We start from the raw sequence: 25,682 nt of genomic DNA on the forward strand, positions 1-25,682 counted from the left end.
ATTAACCGCTAAGGTGCGTCCGCATGCGCGCACGTGGGTGTAGCTCGCGAGAGCAACCTGTTCGCGCGCTCCTCTTCGCTCTAGTTCACCTGCAAAGAGAATCGAGCGGTCCGTCGGTGCGGGGCCACACAGATGTTGGCACACGCGCGCGGCGAACGTTCTCCGAAGCGACCCATGATCCAAAAGTTCCTGGCGGACGAGATCGTTCTCGATCTCACTCTCCCGGGGTTTTCGACCTCGCGACGACCGGACTCGAAGCGTGTTCTCGCCCGGCTTAATCTCTTTGTACGCCGGGTGGTATTAATCAACTTGAAAAATATCTCGTCGAGAGCCACCCAACGTCAGTCGCGTCCACGTCGAAAGCTGATAGATCCCGGCGAGCGCGGCCGAATGAGACTTTTCCTCTTTCGCGCGGGAAAGCGCCATCGACCTTATGCGAGACGACGACAACGACGACGCATAAATCACCGCGCTCGCACAGCTCAATTTGCAGCTCGGCATAATGCCGTTGCGCAACGCAACGCGACAGAAACTACGAAAGCGCTTTTACGTGCCCAAACGTGGCTAATGGGCCCCCCCGTCTTTTCGGCACGTAAATTACAGCTATCTATCGAACGCCGGACTCGTACTCATACGTCACGATGACTTACGACGGTTCCAATTACTCGCGCTGGACACAGAACTGTGACTTCACGCGTTTGAAAACAAACGCGAGTATCTCCGGTTACGTCATTCGTTCCGCGAATAATATCAATATTTATAAGCCAGTGAGACATTCCGAGATGCGGGAGGAAAAACATCTTCAACGGGTGAGATAAGCTCAGCTTTATAGTTAAACGTGATGAAAAAATCGTTAATTGATATTGAGAGATTCAAGAAATTGTATTTGAAAAGTTTCAATTTTGCTGGGAATTCTGTCAGAATTGAGGCTTGTTTATCTTATGCAGGAGAAGTAGCGATTTGCAATCTTGCACGGGTTGTGAATGTTTTTGTAAATATTTTTCGCATTTCTCGCAATTTGACGAATTTCGAGAAATTTTACAAACTGTGACACATCCGGAATATCTTTGCACGACTTCGAAATAGCGTCGGATTTTCCGTGAATCAAATGAGTTTGATAAGAATTCATTGAAATTACACTATGTATATATTGAAATGTCTAATTTCTTGTATTAAAAAAAGATTGTTTGGGAGCTGAAATGTTTGCAACTAAAATTGACACTTTTTATACTTGTTCCTCGTCAACGTGCTATTTTTTATTTCTATTTTTAATATCTTTTTTAATATCTTCTAAACTACATATATATACATATATATGATTTTAATGAAAAATTACTGATATAAAAGACTAATATACAGACATTTATATATACATTTTAGAATTATTGATTATTTTGTTTTGAAAATACAACGGTGTGAAGTTTCATAATTTATGATAATACTAATAATATATTTACATATATGCACATATTTAAACATTATTATACCCCTTTTTATTATTTGTACATCTCTATAAAATCAACCGAGTATAAACATATTAATAAAAAAAATTAAAAATATAAAAATTTTCATATTTGTGATATTTTGTATAAATATTTATCTCAATATCATTTCCAATTAACACTTATTATTTAGACGGTAAAAGAAACGTAATTTTGCTTGATGAGTGCTAAATTTACGAGTGGTTCCCTTGATGCGCCGCTGAAAGTATGACACTGAGTTTTATAGTCTCCTTAAGGAGAAGAGGAACTGCATTTAAGAGCGCATCCTGCGTACGCCTAGGCATGCTCTCAGGTATTTTGCGAGTGTTAACTTGTATATGTGTGTGTGCGCGCACGCGCAATCGCTCGATGCATAATTTATGCCGAGCGCGCGTAGGTATGAACGCACGCGTGCCAGCCAGCGCGTGGGTGCGATTTTACAGTACAACAACGCGGACACTTAATTAAAAACGGAGATACAGAAAAAGAGAGAAAAATAATATAAGAAGGAGAGAGAGAGAGAGAGAGAGAGAAGGCGTTTCGATTTCGATCGAACGCGGTGACGAATCGCATCCTCGAGACGTTCCGCCCAGCCGCGATTAATTACTCGCGCGATCGCGGTTGGCTCTTCTTTCAGGTGATTTGCCGGTCTCGGAATCAATAAGATGCATTGATTAACCTGACGAAAGATCGACGAGAACCTAGTTAACAGTGGTTAACGTTACGCCCTCATAGTCATGCTTTATTGTAATGAGAATCTGATCGTCGTTATACGGAGCGCGTGTGACTCGTTCGCTTCCTCTTTGTCAAGCGCATGCCATACACACATTTATCTCTTTATTTAATTAATACATCCAACCGCTCGCGCGTTCGATTCCTTCGCATACTATATATCTCAATTAATGTATCGAGAGTGCCGCGAGAGTTACGAGGCGAGGTCTGAGCCCGAGTAATTAAGATCGCGGCGATTGAGATTAAATTACGAAAGTAGAACCCCCAATCGTGTAACATTTATATTTTGCAGGACTCTACTAAGTAGAAAGAGGTATCTTCAGGAGTCCTCCCCGGAGGCGACGCTATGGAGTATCCTTCGCAATGTGTAGAACGCTTTTTCGGAAGTAGATAGTTGTATCTTTTGAAGAAGATGATGTATTTGAAAGATAAGGATGTCAAAGAAAACCGCGGAATTTTCCGATACAAAATATCGCACAAAGAGATATCTCAAGTTGGAGCATTATCGCTAGAAGCGAAGGAGTTCGTGTATATTTCATAGGGAAGAAAATGCTTTTGAAAAAAAAATGCTCCTCACATTGTTGTATTTTTTAAGCAGAACGATTTTTTGCGAAAGTTGTGGATATTCTTCTAATTGCGATGACATTGCGATGTCATTGCGGAAATAAATGCACTTGATGAAAGAATATGAATACACACATGTAATATTTTCTGTTCGATTTACGCCATCAGGATATTCAATTTGTTTAATTGTAACGTAAGAGTTTCCGCTGTTTTGTCTTTTTTCGCGCGGCATTTGCGAAAAAACACAAGTTTCAAAGTTGTTTGCGTGAAACCACGAATCTGTTGCACGACGAGTTCGGCTTTAATAAATTTCGGCAGTGAAGCGTGAAGGATCTCGCGATTATGAGGCTTCGATACAACGTCGCGGATACGATATTCGTTATAACCCACCTGTTGCTCGTAAACCATAGTTTCCGTGGCTCGACCACGCGGTGCACCGCGGGAAGCGAACGTCTCGACGCAAAAAACGTGGATCCGTTTCAATGGATCGACGCTCGTTCATTTCGCGGAGGTAATTAACGATCCGAGGTCGATCCACGGTGAATTAAATATTAATCAGAGACAATGCAATGCGAAATAATGAACGGTATCGCGTGAATAACTATATCTGCTGGCCCGGGAAAATCGTAAAGCCGTGAGAAAGAACGTCCGCCTGATTTATGGCGCGTATAACGCACCGGAAGAATATCGATTCGAATGAACCGACAGATCGTGTTTTCTTATCTCTCCTCTAGATTTTCTCTCTCTCTCTCTTTCTTTTTAATATAAAATATTAAAAAATACAGTACAGAATATTAAGCATAGGAGCGGTTTAGTTGTCAGAAATAGTGAAAAAAATGAATAAAAAGTGAGACTTTTTCAAAGAATTTATATGTTAAAAATTGAATAGTTTATCTATTATACCATTTCCCTAAGAGATTAAAAATATTGATTAATGAAAGTCAATAATAAGAAAATATGAATGCCGGGAAACAAAGAAAGTTATACATGATATATAAAATTTAGAATTTACTTTAGTTTTAGGCACATGTCTAGATATTTATAAAATTCTATCATAAAATTATTCACAAAAGACAGAAATTTGATTCTTTGAGTTTCCTCAAACACGTTTGATGAAATAAAATAAAACAAAAATATTTAAATCCAGTTAATCTGCATTGCAATAAATTTCCAGGGCATTAAGACATCCCAGATCTTTTCGTCAAAGAAAAACAAATTTTAGAAATGAAAAGAATTACGAGGTACTGTTGCAAACAGACTAGTTAGTTAACTTCTTAAAAATAATATTCAAACAATAATATTCAATAATGTGCAATTAAAAAAAAAAACAGGAATGTTCCAGACTATCATTGATTCTTTTCTTGGGTTTGTTAAGAACTCGTTTTGGCTTGATGGACAAATAAAAATTATGGACAAATGTGGACAAACGATTCTACTATGAAAATTTAAAGAAAACAGTTAAGTGTACTTCTGACGGTCATTGCCTATTTTTCTGTGACAAACTTGATAAAAATAACCTAAAAATAAAATCACTTTCTTCACTTTATGAACATTGTATTATTCTTACGTTCTGTTTTCTTTGAATCTTTTATTTTGTCTTTAAAGGAGCAAATTATTGAATGTAAGAATCGGAGAAAAAAATATATCGGGAGCTGAAGTTTGTTTCCATTTTCCGGGCGACTGCTCTTATACCATTTGAGCTACCCAAGGCTCCCCCCCCCCCCAANTCCTCCCCTTTTTCTACTTCTCCAACAATCCTTTTTCTCAACTCGCGGCCAGTCAAGCCTGATGATCAAACATTCGTACTCGAAATATCTTAAAATACCCATCACGTGCGCCGGCCTCCCTAAACATGCGACACCCTCTGTGCCAAATCTTTACGCTCCACCGGCAATCGGGAATTACCCCCTCCCGAGGGTAGTAGATGCCATCCCCCACTCCCCTCGGATGATGGGTCCACTCACAAAACCTCAGCTCTTTTGTTTAGCGTTTCCTCAACGCGACACTGAAAAATGGTCTCTCGATACACGCGCCCCGCTCCCCCGTCACCAAAGTGTGATAACACTATTACCTTTCCGATCTAGAGAGAGAGAGAAGCCCCCTCTCATCATAAAAACTCCCGGGGGATCGTTGCGCGCGTTCGGAAAACACTAAGAACGAATCTCTCAAATCATACGTAATATACATAAGGCTGACCCCGAGCCGACAAAACCCCTTTTTTTTAATACCTCATTCGCCAAACTTTTCACAAAACTTTATACTGAAAAGTTCGAGAGAAAATGTCTCAGGGATTAGAGGGGAGAGGAGTTTTACTGGGCCGGGAATCGAACCCGGGATCTTCCGCTTGCCGGGCACTGCTCTTACCACTGAGCTACCCCAGCTCCCGCTTCGAAACATTCTTTTTCATCCCCTTATGTTCTGTTTTGTCAAGATGTCGTATTCTTTGTTTTTTTTTTATCGAATACAAGTGTGATCTTTTATGACCGAATTTTTTTGAAAGGGATCAAATTGAATATGAAAAAAAATGAGACAAGTGAGATTTATTCTAAAAGTGAGAAAAAGTGAGGTTTTTCTAAATAAATAAAGAGAAATGAGAAAAATGAGCCGCTCCCATATCTAAGTATACCGATAATGTATATAGGAGAAGTTCCGTAATCTTAATTATAATTACATAATAATTATTCCTTGATCTAATTTTGAACTGATTTTTCCTCTGCGAAAATTTAAACAAGTTCGTGAATTATGGGATATACTATGTATATTATATATGTATAAAGACTAGTTCTCGCAAATATTTTAATTTGTCGCAATAATATCCGGAAGCTTAGAGAAAAGCGCGATTAAGAATATACGAAACAAAGTCGTGAGAATGTCTATTTATAACCGTAAAACACGTGTTCGCGTGATTAATAAAAAAACTCATCAATTATCTTCGTCGAGCGCGACTACATAACGATCATTAGCGTGGCTCATTAGAAGCACATGATCCCAGCTAGTCAGGGGGGCTACTGAGAGAGATTTACGAACTTCGGCTGTGGAAGTCACAGAACACGTCGCAATTCTGTCTCCGCAAATAACACCGGAGTTTCCCGCGCGAGCTTGGGCTTTCATTTTCGGGAACTGATTGTTGTTAGAAAGACGACGAGGACGCCGATGTCGGCAGGATAAATTAACGCTGCCCTCTATAACGTCCAGCTAATTAATTAATTCAGGGTGAATCGACGGGAGTGCTGATTGCACTAATCGCACTCGCTTCATGACGATTTACAGCGCGACGAGTGCAAAACGAGACCCAAAACACGGAGGTTGCTTCAAAATGCAGTAGGAATTCGCGATTTTGTCAATCTTTGCTGAAATTTAGAAATTACACTAGAGGACGTGAAAATTATTCGATCGCGCGATAATTATCTCCTCCGTTTCTGTAATTTAATAGCACGCGAGGATGTCACGTGTGATTGAGAAACATCACACGAACGTGATCGAAGTTAATTAAAGCGAAATGAGGTCGCAAGCGTTTCTCCTCTATAGATTTTCAAAATTACACGTTGCGTCGAGCGCTTCCGGAAATTAAATTTAATTACTGGCGACACACACGTGACGCGCCGCTTCGCTCCGCGAGAGGCGCGGCATCGGCGAAGTCTCGTTGACTCGCGACGAGGAGGTTTCGGAACGAGTTGGACGGAAAATAGGGCGCGGGCATATTTCAGTTTTACACCGTAAACATCTGTTATCGAGGATACGCGCGTTATTACCACAGCGTGACGGGCGCAGCCGACGAAGCTCTAGAGCGATATGCCGTATTTCCGATTTAATCTCGTTTTAATCGTTCTTTACGTCGCGAAGCGAACGCGGTCGATTCGCTTTTATTTCTCACGGCCGTATTTGCGGATAAATCACGATTGCGAAAGAACGAGAACAGGTTCGTCCGATCGGACCTTACGCGCGCCAGGAAAAGTGTGGCGGAATCGTGTATCCATGTTATACAGTGTGCACGCAGTAAAGCCGCGTGAACTACCGGGGATCGCCAAGGGAGATCATTATATTTTACGATCGCGAGGAAGACGAACGTTCCACGCGAAACGGCGGCTGTCGACCGTGAATGATGTACCTCGATATGAACCACGACTTTATCGTTTCCGCGCGGTAATCGACGGTTTTATCGCGACGGAACCCTCGCAGGTGACACTCGTCTCTCATTCATCGTTTTTAGCGGCGAGTCGTCACAAGAGAATTGTCGCATTATCGTGAACGAGCATGCGCCATTTTGCGGTTTCGCAAGTAAACACGATGATGTAACACGATCGTGCTAATTACCAAAATTATGTTGCAGTGTAAAAATAAGAATAGTAAAATTATTGCAAAATATTATAAATTACAAAGATTTTCAGTAGAAAAATACCGCAAAATAAATTGGATATATTGTATTATATTTAATATTTCGTGTACGTAAGTAGGAATATTTCACTGCGATTTTCAGTGAGAAGATAAAATAGAAAATAGAAAATCTCTTGATGTGAACGCACCCGAATGTTTAACATTGAATGGCTCACAAAAGCCGACTCAACGCGGCGAGCTTTCGATTTCTGCGTCTGGCGCGGAGAGTGAACGTTCGCCGATATCTTTACAGGCCGAGCGATCTCTTCGGTTCTTCTCGTCAAAAGCCTCTCGCTGGTCAGCGTCTCGGATACGCTCTATTTTAAGTCGCCGCTATATCTCTACCAATACGAAACGTCCGTTGCGCGTGTAGCAATCTTCAAGAGTCCTCTGAGCAACCTCAAGTCCGGTTTCTCTTCGACACCAAGATCATCGGACCTGATCTGTCGTATCGAGCTTTTAAACGGATCACGTCGATCCTATTGATCAACTCCTTAGGAAGTTTTCGTTTCTAAGATTCATGCCGATAAGAGCAAATGGTAAAACCGATTCGATAAACTTCCACGAAGCTTCGATGATATAACAGTGGGTGGTAAACGACAGTCGGGAGGACACATCATCGCACGTCCGTAAACTCGCGGGAAATAACGATCCGTGAAATTCGCGTAATGCGTGAAGACGAGATGCATTTTGCGAGCGCGCGAAGTTTACGACGAGCGAGACGGACGTCTTTCGCCGTGCGTTTCTTCACGCTTTGCCTTCGTCGAGCAAAGTCTAGTTCGAACACTTCGAGAATCTCTTGGCAAGCTTCCGAATTTCGAAGCGAAATATCGCACGCGCGCAATCGCGAACGTGTCGTCGCACGCTTTGCAACTTTCAAATCCACTTGACGCGCGAACGCAAGATACCGACTTATTAATCAAGAGATTTTCTCTCTGATCTTTAGAATCCACGATATTCAAATTTCATAGATGTTACACAGTAAAAAACATTTTGTATTTGTGTTAAAATCAGCCTTTGTTAAAATTCTTATGCTAAATCGTTAACATACCCGTGTGTTAATTTAACATATTTAATATAGTGTTTATGTTATTTCAACATTTTGTGTTAAGTCGTTCAACATGTGAAGTGTTATACTTCAGTGTCGATTAAAATATCATGCTCTCTAAATTTTATGAAGTGAATGCTAGGTTAAAGTGGCAGTATTTTCACGAGTGAAAACTCATTCCAAGCGAGTGAAAATACTGCCACTTCTAACTTAGAACTCATTCCAAGAAATTTAGAGAGTGGATATTCATTTTGTGTTAATTTTTGATATATTTGTGTTACTTTTCAGTACATTCACCTTCTGTTAAATTAACGCAAAAAATTTAGGTAGAACACTTGGGACATGTGAAATATATTGAATTTAACATAAAATTGTTTACTGTGTAAAGCGAAGACTTGTCTTTAATATTTCAGATTAATTCTACGACGATTCGATTAAACTTGAGCAAACAAGCGCTGTATAAGAGGAAATATAGAGATAATAAATAAAACACGGAAACGAGTTAGAATGTTCAAGAATATTCATTTGCTAAAATCCGTTCGCATGAACAGACGAGACGGAAAAGGGAGACTAAATTACACCGCGAAATTCACGACTGAAGTATATTTCGTTGCTAACGTTTAGAACCGCTCGGTAAACTGGCACTTTCCGCTAGTGGATTTACGCGCCCGCCGTGTAATTCTAAATAACCAAGTAACTAGCAGCGAAGAGAAAACGAACGCGCCCTTTAAAGCCCTTTCGAAAGGGATTATTCGAGCGCGGTAATTGGGAAAACGGCCGGGCAGTGTGGGAAGCAGGCCGCCGGTCGATCGACCGACCGATCAGTGCTTCACGTTACGTGATGATGGATATTTTTAACGTTGCGAGGCGCATCCCGCGAAGATTTCACGGAGCTTTAATTCGACAAGACGTAAAAAAAGAGCGAGGAAGAATACAGCAGAATGAGACCGTCGCCGTTGAAAGTTCGAGCGCATCGTGCGGCGAGCGTTCGAGGAGAGACTGAAGCGGATGCTCGGGCAACTTCATGCGTCGTTTGCCTAAATTGAGACCGCGATGAGTTCATTCAATTAAATTCGCCATCATAACGGTGAATGGACGATACGGCACGAAGCCACGCGAGTCGACGAGAGATCGGTGGCTCACGAAGAATAGCGGAGCGAGTGTATTTTTTTTTTGCGAGACAACGAGAGATCACGCGGGAAAATTTCGCGGTTTCGCGGGGACGGAAGAATTTCAGCGATTTTTCCGGCTACGTGCTCTCTCTCTCTCTCTTTCTCGACGATCGTCGCGTCACGGGGAAATTCCGTCGTTCCGACACCGTAACATTTATGACCGGAACAGTTTCTCGAAACGCATCTCTCGCGCTATTGTACGACGCGGATTCAACTCGCGACCGCGCCTGTAAAACTTCGGCGTGCGGAGAATTGTCGCAGATTGCCGGCGCGGACAAAGCAATAAAACTCGTGCGCCGTCGGTCGTTTCCGCGACAATGAACGCGCACAATGTCTGCCATATTCTCGCGTTAGACACACCGCCTCCTCGCGATGTGTGCAACGCGACGTTCCATTCGCTGCAGAATATATACCGCTTCGGAAGCTATCGTTACAAATAACGCGGCACTTGGCGACGATTCGTCAATTCGCCGCGCGGAAATAAATGGAAATAAATCGGAGACGTCGCGCACGTTCGGGCGAGAGAGCCGAATAAAGGGTTACGAAATTCTCCGGGCCGGGAAAGCGAAAATTTACAACGACGACGAGACGAAGGAAGGCGCGCGCCACGCGACCCCGCTCGCTCCGCATCTGGAAGAGATTTATTCGCGCGCCCGAGCTCGCACGTGCGCGAAAGGAACGCGCGTCGTCGTTTTCCCTGATACATTCCCTCCCGTCGCAATGTATCGGATACGACGGGGGCCTAGATCTCATCTCGACACAGCGAAACGAATTCTTTACGTAATCGCGCGCTCCGAATGCTGCGAATACACTTCCGGTGAAAACTCGGCCGCTCGCGCGCCTGATTTATCGCCGCTTGCGCCGAACTTATCGCCGACCGGGTATAAGGGCAACCCGGGCTCTTTCTCGCCCGCCTTCGAAAATTACGATCGCGATTTACGCGAACGCCGTAGTTCGGCGGATTTACGAGCGCGCGCGTGCACAACAACGCGCGCGAGGAAGTCGAGAAATATTTTCCTCCTTCGTCCAGAGGGAAAGAGACAAGAGCTCCACCTACACGAAGAAGTTGCGAGAGGTCACACGACGACTTCTCGCCAAATTTCGCCTCTCCCCCACCCCCTCCTCGAGGAAAAACTTGCGGGAAGCGGCACTTGAGCGATGCCCATCGTGCTACAAAAGTGGGAGAAAGACGTTTCTAAATCGCATCGCAGCAACGAGCACATCATATCGGCCATGCCGTAGATGCAGCTTTGACCTTTCGAACCAATCTTCTAAAAGCTACTTTCGAGGCTGATATTTCACGTATACAGAGAGAAGCTAACAAGCTTTTCAAACGTGCGAGTGGCGCACAATCTCTCTCAAAGGAGTCGTCTACGACGCTGCTGTTTTCTAAGAAGATCATCTTGCTGCGCTCGCGCTAATTAATAGCGCTTCCTATTAATTAAAGCACTATTACTTCGGAAGTGGGGGAGGGCTTCTTACTTGTCAGACGCCGGCAGGTGTTCAGTTACGTAAGAATCGAGCGCTACAGTTTCGCAATGACACGTCGACACAATCGTAGGAAAGCAGAGTGTCGACAAAGTCGTGAGCTCGCGTTGCAATTAAGAGTTTCCATCGCGAAAGAGTGAGGCAAAGAAGCCGGGTGGAAGGGAGGGGAGGGGGATGTGTAATAAAGTTCGGTCGAGTATCGGACAGAGTTTCCTCATGCAAGCCGTCCACTGTATTTGGTTAATGAACCGCCTGAGCTGCCTTTTACGTTTCGCGCAATTGGATTTATCGCGCACGCTCGCCACTTTTCTACTAAGTTAGACATTTCCTTAATTCGGTAAGAAGCCGAGTCAAAATTCGATTCGACGTACGCGCGCGAGCTCCACCGGCCACGTGAAAGCAACTTTCTCGACGCGTTCGAGTACTTTTAAAAGATATTTCTTAGAAAATACTTTTCGACGAACACACTCGTCAAAACAACGCTTTTACAATCAGCTCTAATATTCTCGTAAATTATATATACTTTTGAGGTCCACTCGTGCGAACTGAGTCTGTTAAATAAAATTACCGGTTCTATTTTTTTAACACGCGATACTCTATCGTAACGTTTTATGGTGAGGTCTACCTTTCGCCGGACTTACAGGACATGAAACGCATCTTGGTAATTTAGAGATTACGGGGGTCGTGAATCGAAAAGATAGTAGCAGGAAAAGTTCAACGACCTAGCAGGCAGCTCATTGTCGTGCATAAAATCCCGGTCGTTCGTACTCGATCACGTAGCGCACAGCCCATCACGTGGTCATTGAATAAAGAGAGAATGCAGGAAACGATCCTACAGTATTTTATATCGTGAAACGCGAGGCTACTATCGAACGACAAATTCGGTCGAGTTGCGAACGAGTCACGTATTAATCGCACATGCATCTCGCATGAGACCCCCTTCGCCCCCTTCCTTAACGTAACGTGATAAAAATAACCGTGCAAAAATCGTTAAAAGCATAAAAAAGGCATCAGCAAGCGAAGCATGCATCAGTTATTTTAAGGAGATTAACGAGACTTTTCCTCTTGTTTCGCAGAGGAAGCGAGTACACTACGATTAATGTTTAAAATTAAACAACACTTTTTCGAGATGAGTATTATTTTGAGCGGTAGCAATCGTTAAAATTAGACAGTCGCGTCGGTGCGACTTCTAATAACGCGTTTTATCTCTGCGTCGCGATCGCCTGACCGTTCATAAATAATAATCATCTCTTGCCGTGCTCTTTGCGTTAAGTGCATTTATAGCCTGCCAATTAAACGAGAAAGAGCGTCAGTAGTGTAGGCGTCCGTCTCGCGACTAAACACTCGAACTTCCGGAAAACTTTTCGTTGTTATTGCGGAAGTTAATCCCGCGTCACGATAGATGATAAACAACGTTATATGTCTGTAGTAAGTTCCTAACAAACTTCCGTTATTCCCACCGTATTTGCTGATCTGCCGTTCGGCGACGTCGCTACATCATTTTCCACCAACTTTGTTAGACGTCCGCGGCCATTTATCACTTGACACAGTTCGCGAATTCCCGATACCTGAATTCCCCCGATAGGCGGGATCGAATTTTCGTGGCGCGCGGAATTTTCGAAAACAATAACGACGTGAATAATTTAATCGTGAATCGGAAACCGATGGGAATTTTTGCATAAAATGCGGGGGAAGGACTGCAAAATTAAAATAAATGCTACGATTTTCCATTATTCATGAGAATAATCTCATTTCCGCATCATCATATACTGCAGAGGAAAAATTATATGACGTGAAAAAATATGATTGAGAAAGGATCTTTCCCTCTCGTATAACTTCGACGTTCGAGAAATATTCTAAACACGTAGAAATATATGATCAAAAATCGCTACGGCGATTACAGACGCATGCAAGACGAACAAAATAACAACGTCCGACGATTAGCCGAAAATGACGTGTCGATAATGACTCGGGTAAGAATTATGACCGTGTAGAAAAAAAAAGCGCGGAGGAGATTAGAGACGCTACCGAGAATGTAGGTCGGCAGATCCGTCATGGTCCTCGAACAAAGTTTATCGCGTTGAAGCGCAGACAGGTCGGCGAAGGAAAACTCATGAAAATTCATGAATGTAAGCGCGAGCGCGAGTAATCTAATCTTCTAATTGCCTCATCGCGTCGTAGTGACTTAAAGCGGCGACTGACGTCATCGTCCTTTCTGTTCGGTTGTCAAAGCCGCTCGCAACTTCGTTACTTGACCCGCGCACAACGATAAATCGATGCGTCCGCTCGCGTGAAACTAAATTACAAGTTTTCCGCGATTACTCGCTCATTCGCGCTTATTAATCTTTTCTCTGGCAATTACGGGCGCGTTACCACTTAATTGGAATCATTCGGATCGTGCGCATTGGTCTCTCTTTCACAAAGCGAATAAAATAAAATCAAGTATGTATAAATGCGCACGGAGGGAGAGATCCTTCGCCGATACCAAAAAGAAAGTTCCCCATTTCGACCCTAATAACACTTTATATATTTTATATATTTTTGTTTACGCGCGAGCCTCGTTGCGGTGCGCTTTTCTAATTAATTGCCGATTTAATTCGCGCGCGCGGGCAAGATAGATACGCGACTAGCGTGCTAGATACCGTATCTCGCGCCTTCTATTTTTATTGCGCGAAAGTTCGTGATGGACGCGATATATGTAGACACGCGACTCGACACGGGAACAATAAAGCGACGAGCAATTCGATCCTTCTCGGAACGATCGTCGCAAAAACCGCGGCACGACAAATTCAACGAATCCGTTAGGTCAACCCGTTTCCACGACATGCACCGCGATGCACGGTAGGTGGATATATATGCGCCGTGTGTGCTATATGCGCGTCTCGGGAGCAGCCCGGAAAAATGGTGTCGAGCCACGGCGATGCTTTTATGTCATCGAACGCAAAAAGACAGCGCGGAAGGGGAACGCTGAAGCCAAGAGAGAGAGAGAGAGAGGGGGGGGGGGGGGGACATTTATAAACAACACAATAACGCTAATTGCAGTTTATGATTTTAACGTCAAAATGCGTCGCGCATTTGGAGCGCGTTGCGCATCGCTNAGCTCGGTCGAGAACTTCGGTGCGCCGCGCGTCGTAGTACGGCGTCTATAAAGCTTCTTCCCTCCCTCCAACTTTCCTCGCATCTATTTCCATTCATTTCCACCTTGTCGACACGGTGACTCGATCCGCCGTCGCGGGAGAAGAGCGGAAAATCAGGGAACAATGGCGAATCGCCGTGAGAGTTAACTATCGAATTGGGTCATCTCTCCCTGTGCGGGTTGCAGAAGAGATCCTCGCGCGAAAATTTCGCGCCGGGCGAAAAGAGAGAAGTTTGCGAACACGAGAGAGTCGCGATTGAATAACAGAGACGCGCGCGTGCGCGCGCTCGAAAAAGTTGTCGGCTGCTGAAACGACGTTTGAGATTAAAAAAAGCGGGTTGGATCTCTGCCGCGGACGTAAATGGCGCTGTAAATGAGCCTCCGGGGAGTTTTCATTCGAGGATTGGCCAACTTTCGCACCGCCAGTTATAATTAGGAGATCTATTTATCTAATAACCAATTATCAAAAGAGATGTTTGAAGTATTGGTTGTTTTTCTTGATGTAATTTTTCGTAAATAAATGCATGTTACATAAATGTAAAATTGTATATAGAAAAAAGGAGTTAGCTGTCCATATACAGGGTGAACCACGCAACGTGATCAGTTTAATTTATTCTGCTGTTAATGAACCGCTTGAAAATTTTTTTGCTTAGTATAACACGGTTCAAGGTGAGCTTTAAAATCATTTTAACGCTCACCTTAAACCATGTTATATTAGCAACAGAATAAACTGAACTGATTACGTTGCGCGGTTCACCCTGTATATACTGAACTGTATAACTGAAATTTAGTTATCAGATTTAGTTTTCAGGTGGTGGAGCGAAAAACTAAGTACAGGAACAAAAAATTAACTAAATTAAATAAATTTTAATTGTATTATATAGACAGTTAATTTTTAGCTGTAAGAATTAATTTTTCATTTTGGGAACTAATTCTCTTCTTTTGTGTACCTATTTGATTTACTTTTTTAGATCGAAAACTACTTGATAAAACTATTCGTGCCGTATGATGTTTTAATTATTTGGAGCGATATATTTTGATACTTGTTATATAAGCAACAATATTTCTATTATTTTATTACAACGTTACCACGTATGATGAAACCATGTATTCCACGCTCGTTTACGTTCAACTATGCAATTTCAGTTATCGGAATAATTAATTCCAACATCGTAATGGGGCGTAATATGAACATTCAATAAGCCGATTTAATGATCGGACGAATAGATGAATGAAATTAATCGCATTAAATTAACCTTGTTACGAGCGCTATATATTAAGCGTGTCCTATTTATAAAATCGCGCGGCGTTAAATAAAACCGCAAGGTGACAATCTGCAAAAATACCCACGCGGTACATTTCTATTCCAATTGGTAGCGCGAGGGTTCACAATGCGATAGCCCTGTAATTGGTGACGAGAAGAGAGAAAGAGGAAAACTTTCTCGGAAAAAGTATCGCAAGAATTGCACGGCTCTGTCAATCGACTTCTTTCGCCTGCGAATATTTTTGAACTCCGGAATTTGGCAAGGTTCTACGAAGAAGAAAATGATGATAAAATCCCACCCGGCGAGATGAGGTTAGCGCGCACACACTCTAAAAATAATCTGTTCTCTGGTATATCGTGAAAGCGGTATCTATTGCGTCGACACGCCCGGAAGGATCCCCCCTCTTGTTGTTCGTTATCCACACCGGAAGTTGCGACGCGACTACCTGTGCCCGCACGGTACTTCCTGTGTCGCGTGCGATATTCCCCCGTTCCTCGTCGCGCCGCTTCCCAGTTGTCCACCTTTCATCTTTCTTACTCCACTTCTCGTACAGAATTTTTAACCCGAACGCGTGAGAAAATGTTCCGCCATAATGAACTTGCATATTTCACGCGCCGCCACCGTCGTTATCGTCGTCTACTCTGAATCGTATTCTCCCTTTTTCCCCTTCGCGGTCTCGAAAAATTTAGACGCACTCCCCGCACCACCCCGCGCGTACGCGCTTATTAAGTTCCATCGTATTATTCACTTTGTGCTCCGTCGCGTTGGTGTACCTTAGCGTCGCGCGGAATAAAATTCGCCGTCGCTTCGTTATCGAAACGCACACGTGAAAAATGAAGAGTGAAAAAAGAGAGCGAGAAAGTAAATGAATTTTTTCCCATCGGCGTATCGGTTCCGAGAGTGGCGCTCGAAATAAACCATCGGCGTTCATTCTCCTGTGAATCCCGGTGTAAGACAACTCGATCCGACTCTCGCACGGCTATTCTGTGCACGTCGGGAGGAAAAAAAAAGACGCGGAAAAAATGCAGACGTCAAAGGACCCACGGTGGCTCTTTTGTCGGACTTTGTTGCACGTAACTCTATCGGCGCGCGTTCTATCTTTTATATTAAAAGTACTTCGGCCGCGCGAACGACAAGAATAGTGCGGAACAACCGCGATTGATCGATCCCGCGCTACGCCTCGGCGTTACCTACCGCCGCAACCACGCTCGTCTTTTCCGTGTGGAAAATTTAAAAAAGGGAGAAAAAAATAATCTACGTCGAAAGAAAGAAGGACAGAGTGGGAGAATGGGTCGCTCGGGCTAGGACGAGCCCCGTCGGGGAAGGCTCGCTTTCCACACGCGTACACCTACAAAGAAACGCTCGGATACGCCGTGACTGGAGAAGAGCTACGAGGAGGTTTTATTCTAACGGATACTCCGCGGCTACGGGAGTTTATAACTGTCGACACTCCTACGGGGCGCGAGGGGCTGGACACGACCAAGTTGGAGAAGAGGCTGGCGCGAACGAGACGCGCGACGGACGTGCAACTGTAACACGAGATGCGATGGAAATGAGTTTCGTTGGAAAAAACCCCCGCGAAAAATCGCAAACAATTCTGCCGGAGCTACAACGACATGAGCCGAAAATTTTCAGCTTTTGTTTCACGTTCAGTTATTTTTCAACGTTTTGGAACTTGAGTTCGTGTATAATCCAGACTATTGTACATGAAATTTGATATTCTCGTATTCCGGGACGTTTAAATTGCGCTTTTACATTTGGAAACTGCGTCGTCCATATCTCGGAAAGGTTAATCGAATTGTCTGAAGACTTAACGAAGTGACGTTACTCCGAGATCAACTGAAGTTTTTTTTTTTTTTTCACCAAGTCGTTAGATGTGCGCGCTTTTATGTGCGAACGACGGACGATGGGACATAATATATAGCAGGATAAACGACGAACAATCTATCCGCGGTAGACAAAAGCGCACGGCCATAAAGTTACATTCATCCCCGAGGAAATTCTCGGCCGCTTATCGGACCATTTGTTCCGCTGCGCCGGTAAATTCGACTCTAACTCGATTTCAATGAGTCTACTAATTGTCGGTGACTCGATTAGGCGACAATGGAGTTCCGTTCGCGGCCGCAGTTTCGAAGACGGGTCCCGCGTGTACAGAACACGGAACTTCTCCAAAGCGAAGGGGCATGAGTAAAAATAAAATAAAAGATCCGTGATTCTGTTGAAACGCAACGTTTGCAAAGGAGATCTCTTCACGAGCGTTAATGGGATTTTCCGAAAAATGCAAAGTGGCTGGGAAATACTCGCAACCCCGGCGCATCGGCAATTTCTTCGTCGTGCCTCTGTACGACATCAATTCGCAACATCCCGAGATAACGTCTCGGAATTATGACGTGAAATCAGCGGGCAAATTCTGCGCATTACGAAGTCGGAGAATTTACGACCCAGTCGACCGCGCAGAGAACGCGGTATTCGTAAGCTGCTGAAATGCAAGCGCTCTCGCGAAACAGGAGAGCTTTAAAGCTTCCACGAGTGTTCTTTCCCCGTGTTTTCGCACGAGAGAATGCCACTACCGTACACCGTGCGCACCATCGCGGCGTTACTTCGTCGTGCAAATTCGTCGCGAGTGAAATCCGGCAAAAACGAGGCCGTCAAGTGGCCGATACGGCACGAGCTGCGAGTAGCGTTCCACCGAGTTCTTTTTGCTCGTCTCTCGAGTAATTCATTCGCTAACGCTAAACTCGAGCCATAATCCTGGCTTGTTCGCGACGATAACGCGAGAGCGAGTCTTAACCGAGGTAAGTGGATCATGGGTCCTGTGTGTGGATGGAGTCATTAACAATTAAACGTGTCGCCACTGTGTGTCGTCTCTTCACTCAGCACTCCGTTATGTTCGCATTATTCAAATTCTAATTACGACGTAAAGTACTTTGTAACGCGACCGCGTGTCCGCGGTAACCACCGGAATTTTCTAAAGGCGCATCGACGACATGCGAATAATGTAGTACCGCAAACTAGTCTCTCGAGAATATTTTCTGCAATGCGGAGGCGGAGGTTACGCAGTTGGCGTTCCTTGTCTTTCCGTTCAATTCCCGTATAAATTTCATTTATATTTTATGTATGCGAAGTTATTAGTATTCCGAAATTTAAATATTGATTGATATTTAAAAACGCGTAGGTAAAAATGGATTTAATGAACGACAAATATCTTCGCGCGACATTCATGATAGATTAGATAGCGAGAATGATCTCGCGATGGAATCTTCGAAATTAGTGTACATACTGTAAAAAAATATTTTCCATCTTCGAGCGCAATGCAATAAATATTTATCTAAGGATGCTTCTTCATCGGACGTGCTTCGTGAAGAGAGACGCGTCGCACGATTCGGAGAACGTTCGCCATCGATTCCGGGAATTTCTTGAACTCACCTCCGCCCGATGCGAACTCGAGCCGTCAAAGTTCGCGTTCAAGGATCCTTTAATTCACCAGCGGTCTCGTCGTCGGGCAGTCGTTTTCTTGTGTCTTACAGGCACGCCGACATACACGTGGTCATAACACCACGACGAGGTCCGAGATCCCTCTTCGCGTGCACGAGAGATGCTGAATGGCACATGCCACGAGAGATCGTGTACGCGAGTTAGTTTTAATGTGCGTTACGTGCAGTTCGAAGGACGTCGCGCCGACATTGACAAAAGAGTTCGCTTTTATGGTCACCGAACTGAAATTGACGTCAATGCGGACGGGCGAATTAAAGACAGCCGAGATATACTTTGAGCACGTCCGCAGAGAAATAAAAAGGAGTACGTGATATCATTCGCCTTCTGGATGTAAATCTTTTATAATGGAGGAATTTAAAAATAGGAACTATTAGAGAAGAATAAAAGAATGTTATTAATTCTCTTTTCACCGAATGACTGCCGAACTTCTGAAAAGGAAGCAGCGAAAAAAGAATAATCGAATGGACAGTCGTGAGACGAGAAGACCTAGTTTGAAACTTTTACCTTCTCAATTCCAGTCTTTCAAAATGAAAAAATTATGAATGCAAACTATTAGGAATGAACGAGTGCTATCAATTCTCCCTTCGCCAAGTCTTTGTCAAGCTTTTAAAGAAGAAGCAGCGGAAGAATAATTCAGTAGGTAAGAAAAGGTAATCGCGAGACGAGGATTTAGCTTCAAACTTTTGTTTTATAAGTTTATAACCAGTGTTCCAAGATAGAAGAATTAAAAATGAAAACTCTGTTGGAAGCGCTCGAATGTGTGTATTATTAATTCTTTTTCACCGAGAGCAGTCGCTGAGCTTTCGAAGAGGAAACGACGGAAAGACAATAATCGAGTAGACAATCGCGAGAATCCAGTCGCAAACTTTCACCTTATAAATTTGTTTTTTTCATCTCGGTTCTCCCCGCACCCGTCGAGCGAGATTTTCTCACGCGCGCGATTGTCGGAGCTAGCGAGTCTTTCGCTCGGTTAAAAGGCGATGCTCGGCAATGAAGACAAAGCGACGGGGACGGCGTCCGGTTTCGCTCTGGCGTTATCAGTCGCCACGTGAGCGCGCTACGAAAATAGGAAATCGCTCCGGCACGAGACTTATCGCGTCCGCTCTTCGACGCTACCAAACTTCGGGTCGAATGTTTCACTATCTCGAGGCGTAATCATTATCGAGAACGGTCTCGAGGCTCTCGCCGATAAGGTTTACCGAGCGAGTCGCCAGCACGAACGAAATACGGACGTGTCCGCGTCGTTAAAGTCCTCCGCACCTGCTTAAGCGTGACTCGAATTTCTGTTGCCGACAGATTCGCACCTGCCATTCCTGCCGCCTTGCGTAAACAGCTAACGACGTGTCGCTAACCAAATCGCGCGAGAACGAACATAAAACCGAGAAAAGAGACGCGATAAATTTTTATTGCTGCACAGAAGATATTACATCTTTAGCGCGAGAATGCGTGTATAAGCCCATAATATGTACGACCATAACTTATTATCACTAATTCCCCATTACTTAGAAAGAACTAGAACAAAGTATCACAACGATGTTGACTCAAGAGCTGCTTTATGTTACTTTGCAGAGAGAAGCAAGAGAGAGAGAGAGAGAGAGAGAGAGAGCAATCTAACGTACAAGAAAACGCACTGTGTTTTGCGACATCTGTCATTTCGGGACTATCAATAAGGATGCTTGTCGACTGGATCTATTCCGGCGTAGATAAGAGCCGTGAGCCGACGCTGAATGGAGATGACGTTTCGTCGAATCGGCTGCGATGACGAGTACGACGAGACGTAACGGTCGAGATAATTCCGTTGATCGAGCGTAAAAATCAAAAATAAAAGAAGAAACGCGGCCGAGAGAGAGAGAGAGCTCGGTTTAATAGGATAATTCGACGCAGCGTTACAACGAGAATTCAATCTCTCACGGCTTGGAGTGACGTTAACTTTCGTTAACGGATGCACGCACACGTGAGCGCGTAAATGCGAGTGTGTGCGTACGCGCTCTTTCCGGTGGGAATATATCGTTTTAAAACGCTTGTTTAATTATCGAGTGGGGCAACGATTGACCCGAGGTCACGCCGCGACGATTCGTCGTTTTACGTAGAACGAAGAGTAAAAAAAATGGCTGCGCCCGCCGCGCTATCGGGGATAGCGCTGACGAAATGAACTCGTATTGCCCGGTACCGCGATCCGTGTACATCGCGCACCCCCACAACGGCAACGTTGTAACATCACGATCGTTTAATTGCCTTTTATCGCTTGCCTTTTATCGTACACGCCAAAGCGAATTGAATAAACGCGCCGTACGGTTATTAAACGGGCAACAATGCCGACGACGAAACAAATCGCGTATTAAAAAGTCATATCGCGGAATGGTCATTGGAAACGAAGTGAGTAGTGGTGATACTCGGGCCGCGAGATGTAAATTTCAGCCGACGATTATTATCGATAACGATCGCGGCGATATTCCAGGCGCGTGTAAAATTACAGGCGGTCCTTCGGTGAACGTAACTCGCGGAACGTGCGTAACGAATGTAATTAGAAGCAATCATCCGCGACAGGTGAAAACTGAGCGCATTTCGTGCGCGAAACGATACACGCGTGCACGGAGAAATTTCTTTCAGGAACCTCTCTCGCGGGGAAGAACAGGTCGACGTTAGATAATGGAGAAAGGAACGGGAGTGTGCGCTTTGCGTACGTAGGATTGTCTAGACAGCATCGTCGAATGCGCATTGTCAGGGTCGCTTAGGTGTGGTCAGTCATTGTTATGTCTTCCACGGTAATGCGTGTGTGCTGTAGCTATAAAACGAGTGCCTTAATATCTGTAATTCATGCCGCGTTGCAGCCGTACGTAATAATAATACCACGGCGAGTTATTTTCGTTCCCTTGTATTTCACTTCTCTCATTTCCGTCCGTTACCTCTCTCTCTCTCTTTCTCTCGTTCTCTCTTTCTTCCTCCTTCTCTCTCGAAATTATCGTAGGTGCAACCCCTACAACGATAATCGCTAATTAACGGCCGTAACGTTATACGGAGACAAACATAGAAGTCACGCGCGGGATACGTTTGGTGATAAACAAATATACATTGTGCATATGCAAGTGTGCAAGTGCACAATCCACCGATGATCATTCGCGTATGATGTAATAGACGATCAGGCTAATTTAAATACGTCAATGGGCCTGATTAATGACTGATAATCGACGGACGTCCGCGATAATAGCAACATAATGTAACGAATGGCCAGCAGTCATGTAATACACGATCGGTGCATGTACACGTTGTCTCGAAAGCACCGCGCACAATTCCAACGACGCGTCCTTCGATCATGTTTTTACGTTCGTCCTCTTTCATTATCTTATACCAGCGGATTAAACATCCTCGCGACCGGCATTCAAAGAAAAATTCCAACGAAGGAAAAAGTTTATAACCCGCGGTCTGTAAGTGAATAAATACGGGTGTATAATTAAGGAGACCTGATAATTCTTGCTCCGATATAATGTCGTCGCCGCGCGGACGAGTGGCGAAGGGGTTGACACTCTCATCGGATGACCAAATACGGGAAGGGACGAAGTAGAAGTCGCGCGATAGGGAGTAACAGGTTTTCATACGCCGACACAGACGAGGCCGGACACAAAAGATGGCCGTTCCGATCGAACGGCCGGCAGAAGGATCGGCTACGGAGAGCAAAAAAGTCGAGGCTCGGTTCGCAGAGACTCTGTACGCACGCGCCGCGAAGATTCCACGAAGCTCAATTGCTACCTAGCTATCGACAATACCCATCGATCCCGCAATTGCTTCTCTCTCTCTCTATCATTCGCGATTTCCGGCTCGTAAGAATTTTAAGAAAACGCTATGGAAGTTATCAGTTGGAATGAAACGAATTACGGGCACGAAGATACTAATTTGTTGCAGCGGTTAATTATCCGCGCGTATAACAAGTAAAATAAGAAACGCTTCGATGTTTCGCACGACGGAAGGATCACGGACGGAAAAGTACGGAGGAAAATTTGATCTCTGCGTGCGTGCGAAGCATCCGAAATTTTCGCAACTCTCAATGTCATAAAGCTCGAGTGGCCATTTATTTCGGTCACCCTGTAGAGGCAGGCAGACTCGTCGAGACTGTCGAAAAAATTCACAATAAAGCGGCTACACCACTCCCCCGTGCAGGGCCGAGCGCATCGTTACTCTTTCACTGACAGCTACGGCGTAAACAAGCCCGAGCGATTCTCCGGCGAACGCGCGCGCCAACGAGCTGGCAGTCACGACGAAACCTAATCGGCCTAATCTCCGCGCGCGGCTATCTGCGAACTCTGTCGCACGTAGGAAGAGCCGCGGACGTACGTCACCTCGCCTGCGTGCTCCGAACCGCATCACCGACTTTCCGGAGCGAAGACCGAGACGAACGCGATGAAACGTTACGGTAACACACGGGAACGATTACCGAGAAACGATACTGTCATAAATGTAAGAAACGAGGTAACTTGCTCGCGTTCTCCGGATTGTATCAGTAATATTTCCACGGACGATAGTCGATAAAATATACAGGAAATAGAGAATAAAATATGATATCGTTGATATAAATGAAATTACGATTCCCGGGAAGAGATATTGTAGAGATGAAAAATAATGTAAAAAATATATATCATTGCGTGGCAATGACCGCACACAAAGTAGTTTCCGCTGCTTAACAAAATTTTAATATCGTACATATTTGTCTTTCTATACATACGCGATGAAAGAAATATTATGCGGGGCTACCGATCGAGAAATTAATTACAAATCGTATCGAAAACGCTCGAAGGAGGAACCGAGGCACAAAATGTCGAAATAACGAAACGTTGCCAATCAGGAGGCGGATGTTGCAAGATAAAGATACGAATGTATAAAATACACGGAGAAAAATTAGTTTTAAATCTCAACTCAATTCAAGACTAAAAATCTTCCAAAAAAATTATAATATTCTTGCTTATATATGAGAATAGTTATTCTTGATTTAAAATTAATTCTTTTCCGTGCAGGTAAGTAGAAATAAAATGTGCGCGCGTGTGTGTAATATTCACAATGTAGTTTAGAAATGACATGTAAATTCGCAGGAATTAATAGTTACATTCTTATATCTAATTGTTCCTCGATATACTTATCGGAGCGACCGTCACCTCGAACTGCACTCAACTTTGTTAATTGAAATACGAGAACACCTTCGGATAAGACGCGAACCACAATGCGTCACCGATAGAGCGTGTATCGAGTGTCTCTCTCGAAATCTTAGGTTGGGTTAAATACCGAGCACATATCTATGGCTCGTTTATAAACTTCACTCGACATACGCGACTCCACGCGAAGCTCATGTTCGGGAATGTTCGGATCGAGCGATTCAAATTGCTTGAATTTCGTGAATACTCGGATCTCTGTCGCGCCTGAAGGTATCCCCGAGAACGGTTTAAATGATCTCAACCGTGAAGCAGAAAATGGCGATGCATCACAGTAGGGATAGACAAATCGAAGCCGTCAATCATTCTTCGCCATAAATGCGATCTCCTACCGAATTTTTCCGAATCGCAGTACCTTCAGGCATCGTTGGCCGATCGACGAGACTGCTTCCGATTTGCTGTCCGAATTCTAAGCTCTAACGTTTCCGTTACAACAGCTCGATCGTCCGAGCATCGGAATCGACACAACGAGTGCGTTCGGAGAGCGCACTACTAGCACTATTCGCCCAAAACGCCATTCTATCTTCATCGCTCCTTGGTTGTAAAACAAGGATATAGAATGTCGCTTTAATGCTGACAGCATACTTCCCGAACGTACCCGAGTCGCGCGTCTCGGCCGGTTACGAGACAACACTTACGTCCGAGTCCTTAGCTCACGCACACGATCCTCGATGCATCTTGTGCAGTCATGATTCACAACCCGAAGCGGGGACTTGTCATCGTTACGAACGGAATCGCGATCTTAGGGTTCACTCGCGTAACACTCGCGTAACACATTCGCGTAACGATCGTGACTTGTCGCAGTCGGCGGGACGCCGCGAGACGATCGGAACGACTAACGAAAACACACGCGGCGAGCGCGTTCTCGATCGCCACGTACCGCCGCGCGGGAACATCGGAACTGGACTGCCGCCGCTCGGCAGATTCCGCTGTATGTAGGAGGGTGCGCGCGCGCCTTCGCTCGCTCGCAGCCGCCTTCACGGCGCTCCGGTCGCGCCGCTGTTGGTATACACTGAGCGAGAGAGATAGAGAGTGATACACGAACGGACACGTTTACTTCGTTCGCCAGGACGGATCAGCTGATTCCTGAGTGGACGCGCACAACCGGCGACGGTAATTGAAGCGTCTCGTAGGAGACCTCAGCGAAACGTCCTTCGTATCGAATGAAAGTTGCAAAGTGCAACCGTGAGGAAACATCAACCATCTTGTCTCGCCGAATGCATTAATGCGCGTCGTCGTAATTTCGAGCCGTTCGCTGTCTAAAACGATCTGAATCGGCGTCTGGGAGGAGCCGCGGCCCCTGGAACATAACGAGACGAGCACGCGCCAAGTCGTCTGGCCAAGAAATGAGAAATGTGAGGACAACGTCACTAGAAAGACGGAAAGAGACAGAGAGGATGAACGAGAGACGACGATCGAGAAAAGCGGCGCGGAAGGGAAAAACGAGCAAATGCAGACTCGTTGACACGTGCGCTCTCTCAGCTGGGGTTCATGGGGCCCCACAGAATGTTCACGGAGATATGTATATCGCACGTGGCAAGAACGACAGGCATACTGCAAGGTAAGGAATTAACAGACGTTATCTCACTTTAATATCTCTCAGTTTCGACGGCACGGGTCCGTCGGAAAGAAATAAAAGCTATGAAATAGTCGAACCGTCTGTAATTATAATTCGTCGTGGCGTTGCTCGGTTATAAATCACGCGTATGACCGGTGATATACGCGAAGG

At 44.6% G+C, this 25,682-nt stretch overlaps 1 protein-coding gene and 1 long non-coding RNA gene across 5 annotated transcripts in view; both read right to left on the reverse strand.

Moving 5' to 3' along the window:
• Nucleotides 1-25,682, reverse strand: part of LOC106748525 (probable Ras GTPase-activating protein) — a 339,617-nt gene that overhangs the window by 104,481 nt on the left and 209,454 nt on the right. The window lies entirely within an intron of this gene.
• LOC106748526 lies at nucleotides 6-24,886 on the reverse strand. The gene is made up of 3 exons (XR_001374766.1): nucleotides 24,592-24,886; nucleotides 18,687-18,858; nucleotides 6-89 (listed from the first exon to the last, which is right to left on the reverse strand). It is a non-coding gene; the product is annotated as an uncharacterized LOC106748526 (long non-coding RNA).

The sequence above is a fragment of the Dinoponera quadriceps genome, unplaced genomic scaffold (genome assembly GCF_001313825.1).
Source record: "Dinoponera quadriceps isolate SergipeBrazil2010 unplaced genomic scaffold, ASM131382v1 scaffold2872, whole genome shotgun sequence".
Lineage (NCBI taxonomy): Eukaryota > Metazoa > Arthropoda > Insecta > Hymenoptera > Formicidae > Dinoponera > Dinoponera quadriceps.